This window comes from Dromaius novaehollandiae, chromosome 5 (genome assembly GCF_036370855.1).
Source record: "Dromaius novaehollandiae isolate bDroNov1 chromosome 5, bDroNov1.hap1, whole genome shotgun sequence".
Lineage (NCBI taxonomy): Eukaryota > Metazoa > Chordata > Aves > Casuariiformes > Dromaiidae > Dromaius > Dromaius novaehollandiae.
Genome location: NC_088102.1, coordinates 19,958,940 through 19,965,064, shown reverse-complemented (window position 1 = coordinate 19,965,064; position 6,125 = coordinate 19,958,940). Strand labels below are relative to the sequence as shown.

Genomic DNA, 6,125 nt, shown 5'->3' with positions numbered 1-6,125 from the left:
AGGAAAAACGCACAGATAGCAAAAGCCATGCTCCCCAAGACCGAGGAGCAGAGTGAAGGGAAGGCTGCTGGGAGGTATGAGGGAAGGTTACAACAGCTAAGAAGGTGCTGTTCTGGGTACAAATCAGTGCACCTCACACCTGGTAGCTTCATGGAGCTTCCTGGGCTTGTGGCATGCTGTTTCAACAACTCAGCTCCTAAAATCAAATACCAGCTTAGGAGGACTCAGTATATCTCACAAGGTACTTGGTGGGACTGTTGCCTAAAAGCCCTGTCCCTAAGCTTACGTATTTCTACACTCGTTGGGTCAGTTGGGACCACTGTGGCTTCCCGTCACCCACGAGGTGGCAGGTCCCAGGCGCGTGAGAGGCCGAGGGCAGTGTCGGCAGTGCTGGTGCCTGACATGGAGAGCAGTGGCAGCCCTTGGAGATGGGTGGCCTGGGCGGGTGGTGAGTGCAGCTGATACGTCAGTGTTGGGTGGGAGGCAGCAGGGGTAAGAGGAGATAAGTTGGAGCCCACCACAGGTGGGGAAGCCCCAGCACCCCAAAAGGCCCAGGCACTGTGACAGGCCAGCTTTGGGCAAAAATGCTTCGTGCCCTGAATTTTCAAAGTAAGAACATGACCTGTACAAATCTCACCATGTAACCTGCAGGAAGAGGTAGGATAAAAAGTAGGCTACTCTGTTTGAAAAGGCTAAGCACAAGCTAAAGAAAACTTCTATAAATGATGTCTTTATTGCTCAAATTCCTCTCTACCTTTTTTCAAGGTTGCCTTGTAGTTGAGCGTCTCTGCTTTCCTAGTGTGAAATACCCTAAAATAAATAAGACTATCTTCTCAAATGGTGCGTTATAATCGGAGTAGGAGTTTTTAGAAAGCCAAGCGGAAATCTGTGGTCTAATTTATAACTGACTTGATCAGAGATCAGTTTTCTTATATTCTTAAAGATATTTTAATATAGTAGGATTTCTTATTATGCCTTGTTAGATCACAGAAAATATTTACTACTCAAAACGTTCAAGGAATACACTTTACTTTTTACAGTGTCGTATTTCTTTTGCCCCTTCAGCAATAAGGTTCATTAGTGTCTGTAAAATAGACATTTAATGAGATGTTTACTCCATTTAATTAAAGTCTAGTATTTTCTGCCTGGAATACAATATCTACTTAGTGCCTCTTTCTACATTAGATACACATTAACTACATAACTGGATATTAACAGTAAACAGAGATTTTGTTCTTTAATAGCAATAAGTCTATTCTTTTCCTTAATATTCACTCACTGTTCCAGCTGATGTCAGTGCAAGGACATGTATTTAGGCAAAGTATGATCAGAAAGCTCAATACGCTTCTATTTCATGGGCAGCAGTATTTTTCTTGAAGAAAGAAATGCTTTTTGCATGCTAGTTTTAATTTTTAGAGGGCTTATGTGATTTTGTGTCTTGCAACATCTTCCTTTGGAGCACTAGAGTATATGCAGCCTTGGGATGAAAGAAACACCTTGGTAGAGCTACTTTTAAGAGGTCATACCTGGCATACAGTTAGCCAGTGTGAGTTTTGTCTGGGTGGGGGTTGATTTTTCCTCTTCTGGCCTCGGTTTTGTGACTGCGTCCACACAGGTAGGCGTTGAGCTGTGAGACCGTGGTCTGTGTCTGCCGAGCTCTGCAGGGGAGGCAAGGGACAGCCAGCCCGGCGCCCTCCTCCCACCTCTGCGTCCAGCTCACCTGGGGGGTTTCTCACTCCCCTTGGTGTCCGTACTGCCCCAAGCACGCCAGAGACAACATGCACTGCTGGAACGTGTGACTAGTAGTCAGAGCCCTCAGCAAACAGTGTTTAAATGCTGTCTTTGCAGAAACCACTGGTGTGCTGCGAGGTCCCACTCCTTCTAGGTGGTTGACAGCCAATCTGATCAATGAGCTAGATACGTCAAACCTGTTATGTGTCTGTAAGAGCATGTATAGGGTGCAGTTTTGCAACCTCATGGCCCTCTGCTCTAGCAAGGTTTAACTGATGGTGCCTGACAGCAAGACCATAGATTTGAGTCTTGCTTCATGAGTCTTTGCGAGTTAAAGAGCAGGAATAGGTAGAAGCTCCATATTGCTTTCACCCTACAAAAGAAGCGTGTGTATTGCTGGTCACTGCAAGTCAAACAGCAAAAGAGTTGGATCAGGCCAGCTGGGTTTTGGCAAGAACCTTACTCCCAAATATCAATCTTTCTAATCAACGACATTTAGCTTGAAATTATTTCTCATTGACTCAGTCGTGTTCCTATTAACATTTTTTGTTTTCTGGTGAATCAGCATTACTTGGCTGGAAAAAAAAACCCAGAACCAAAAAAATCCCCTGTCAAGAATAATGCCTCCTTCCCCTCCGAGCTAGAGTGTCTCCAGGAACAATGCAGCTGGAGTCAACTGGAATTTGTAACACAAAGGTGTTTTGCTGTTAGCTGGTGATGCTCCACCTCTCTCGTCAGACTGATGCACATTGCGAAAATAAGAAATTAGGTTCCTCCTTTCATTCCGTTTTCTTTCATTTCTGTCTGCTGAGATAAATAAGCATAGGATATATCTTAAGAGTCTGCATGATGCCTTCTGACCTACTGGATTGCACTTGAGATATCTGCTTTTAATATTCTGTCTCTTCCACTTCAGACTGGGTCAGCTACTATCATGTTAAGAATATTAGAAGGGTTTTTTAAATGTAGTAAATTAAAACCTACCAGTACTTCTGTGCCTCTTACTCCTTTCCAATGACATTGTTTGGGTGATACATCATAAAAATGCCTTGCTGATATATGGCACTAATCTATCATGAGAGCAGTATCTCTTTGGTGATGTATTAGAACAATGCATCATTAAAACATCATTGATGTAGATATATATTACTCACTGGCTAGCAACAATATATGTATGCGGATTTAGATAGGTTTAATGTATTAAATCAAAAGTACATGGATTTGAATATAAAATAATAATAGCTGAATGGTGTGAAGCTGTATATTAATAGGTATAATGAGAGCCTCCGCAAGACATTTCAATTAAAAAAATACTGCTTTAATGAATTGGTGGAAGCTGCCCTCCTGCCACCCACATTGTTTTCCTGTTCCAGAATGGGCCAGAAAGGAAAGAAAAAGGCCGAATGAAAAGATATAGGGCAATAGTCCAAAGGCATCACTGCCTCCCACAGCTTTGATGGGAAATAGGAAAAATAATAAAGGCAAGTGAAAATTTAAATGGAGAAGAGAAACACCATTCTTTTAGGATTTGCTGAGGGCTTTGCGTCTTTTTAATATCCCTGACTTTGAAGTTAAAAAAGGGTCTCTGATCTTTAATAAACTGAAGTGAGGTGGACCACTGGTGCAGACACTAATAAAAGGAATGAAAGCGAAGCATGACTGTATGCAGTTCATTAGTTTCTAGCAAATTATGCTAGATGCTATGTGCCTTTCCTGGAGCACTTGTTAAATTCCCTGTCTTTTTGTCGAATGATTCCGTTTGCCCAAATGAAAATACAGGGTCACATCTGTTGAGGTAAAACAGTGTTGACGAAGCGCTACGCAGACTATTCCCACTTGCGCCAGCATGTAAGATGCACCTGCAGTTTTAGGGCATCATGAGTTCTTCCTGACCCCCCCCATCCTTTGGGAATATTCAGGAAATATTTGGGAGGGTTAGGGAGAGGCTGTAGCACTCCTTTAAATGGGGCTTTCCACTTCCAAGTACAAGCTGCAGGCAGAAGCTGCGTTACGACTTTCTGCCTGCCGTGGTTCCTTTCAGGTTTCATATCTGTAGGGACTCCTAATGGCCTGAAAGCTAACGATATTCTCCGTTCTCTGCTCTTCATTTTACATGGTAGTCACAATTTATAGCCATGGATTAATTTAATCTCAAAACCCACCTTTGAACTGTAGAAAAATTAACACATTTTTCAGAAGTTTTTAACAGCAAAGCATGAAAATTGTTTTATCTGAGTATATTGGTGTCAGAGCTGGGATTGCAGTCTGTAGGCTCATTTCAAGTTTTCTTAGACTTTAAGCCCTACCTACCTTCCAGGACTACCAGCGGTTCTTCACTTTTGGTAGCAATTTTTTATCAGTCTGATTTCTTATATTACTACATTACTATCTTAATGAAACTTTCAAAACTGCTATGATAGCACAACGGATTCAGCTCAGTAAAATACAATTTAAATCATTTATTCCCAATCTAGCTTTATTCCACAGGAACAAAGTGGATGATTATGCCGCAAGGGGTCATTCCGTCGGCAGGTTTGGGAAAAGACGATCTACACCGCAGAGCAATCTCGAAGGGGCAGATGTACCCTGCTCTGTAAAATGAGAAAGCTCTCTACTAATATTAGACTGAAATCAAGATGTGTCATGGTTCAGCAGTGGAACTGCACATTGTTCAGCTATATTACCAGGAGGAGAGAGATGGAGACCCGGGAGCAGAGAGCAGCGAGTTCGGCAGCCCAGGAAGCCACTTGGTGACATTTTGTGACGATGGGGGAGGGAGGCAGCGCATTTCGGATGTCTGAGGAATCATTTTCAACACAAAGACCTTTCTCTGTGTACAGCCTCAAACGCACCCTGGACTCAACCGAGGCGTTCAAAATTAGCAGGCACAGGTTCATCAAATGCCCTATAACTTCTAATAATTAATTTCCTTTTCCATTGAAAGAATACGTTAGATCGTCACTGACACAGCGAGGTGGTGGTGGATGTCCTGGTTCTGCTGTTAGGGATGCCATGTAGGACACAGAAAATAAACTGCCTAGTAAGTTTAAAGACATCATCTGGGAACATCATGCAGATGTAAAAATCCAGTAGTACAGGGCACCACAAACTCTTCTCGTCTTTTTGCAGCTCTGACCATATTTTTTCTGGCGGCTTTCAGCAAGTCCCTCAGGTTTTCTGAGCCTCACATTCCCAGTCGGCAAAATCAGCCTTGCAGCCTTTTGTCATGTCCTGCATAGGGGAGCATTAAAGATTGATTCATTCTTGTTTGAGAATTGCTGTGAAGATGAAAACTGCAGTATAAATTCTGCCTATTGTTCCAGTGGCCTCCTGATTTCAAAGGCTGGCAAGGTTAAAACGGTAGGAGACTGATTTAAGTGGAAATCAAGACAGACTGTGGCTGATGCTGGAGCCAGGCAGAACATGTTCACCAGCAGCAGACTGAATGAGGATGGTGCACAGAGAGACGATACATAAAGCGCTTTGATACCATAAAGACGCACATTAAAAAAATAAAATCTCATTACTGCACTCTCTAGCCACAGCTCTTACAACTCTATTGGGCTCTGGCAGTAGTGAGAAACATGTTAATGAAACCGAACAGTATCTGGACCATCTGGGAAGGATATTGTGTCAGGTTGTATGATGAGATACACAGACATCCTTTGGAATTTGCCAAGAGTGAGACAATGATACGCACGCTTATAATAAAACCCCTGCCTTCGCGAGCAGATAGCAAAACATCAGAGGGGCAAAGAGGTGGAAAGAAAAGCTCGCGCTGCAACACACCGCCAGCCTGTCAGCACTCATGAAGGGAGCTGGCAAACGCTCTGTCAATGTCTTTCATAAAACCTATCAAGGTAAGAAAAGAAGGGAATACCAGAACAACTGATACCAAAGTGCCTACCTAGGTGAGAGCCAAAGTACAAAATCTCTAGTGCAGTCCCCCGGGAAGGTGCAGCAGCTCGTTCCTGTGGACAGGAAAGCTGGGCAAGCACTGAGCCCGCAAACTTCCCCTCAGATTTTCACTCTAATAATTGGAACAGTGAAGTTAAGGGAGTTAATTAATAACCCTGAAAAATGCATCATTAATTAAAAAGCCGCACTGAAGCATTGGAGTCCATGTGTTCGAGGCACTCACAGTGTGGGAGATGATGCTTGAGGCGAAGTCCTAGTCTGGACCAACCAGACTCGCTGCGAGTCTCGGCAGCCCCCACAGCGGCGCCGGGACGGAGCTGGGGGTGACAAGGAGCCAGTGCTGCGCTGCCACACTCGCACCGAAGGGAGCTGGAAGTAAGCGGGGGGGCTGGAGAGCAGACTGCGAGCAGCAGCTGCGTTTGGGAGCTGACCCAAAATCCAACAAAATCTGTGGAAATCCCCATACAGCGAGCAAA

The 6,125-nt window shown here is 43.8% G+C and overlaps 1 long non-coding RNA gene across 1 annotated transcript; it reads right to left on the bottom strand.

The window, feature by feature from the left end:
* Positions 1 to 4,177: 4,177 nt before the first annotated feature.
* On the bottom strand, positions 4,178 to 5,745 carry LOC135328643 (uncharacterized). Its single transcript, XR_010389602.1, has 2 exons — positions 5,639 to 5,745; positions 4,178 to 4,962 (listed from the first exon to the last, which is right to left on the bottom strand). It is a non-coding gene; the product is annotated as an uncharacterized LOC135328643 (long non-coding RNA).
* Between the last annotated feature and the right edge of the window lie 380 nt (positions 5,746 to 6,125).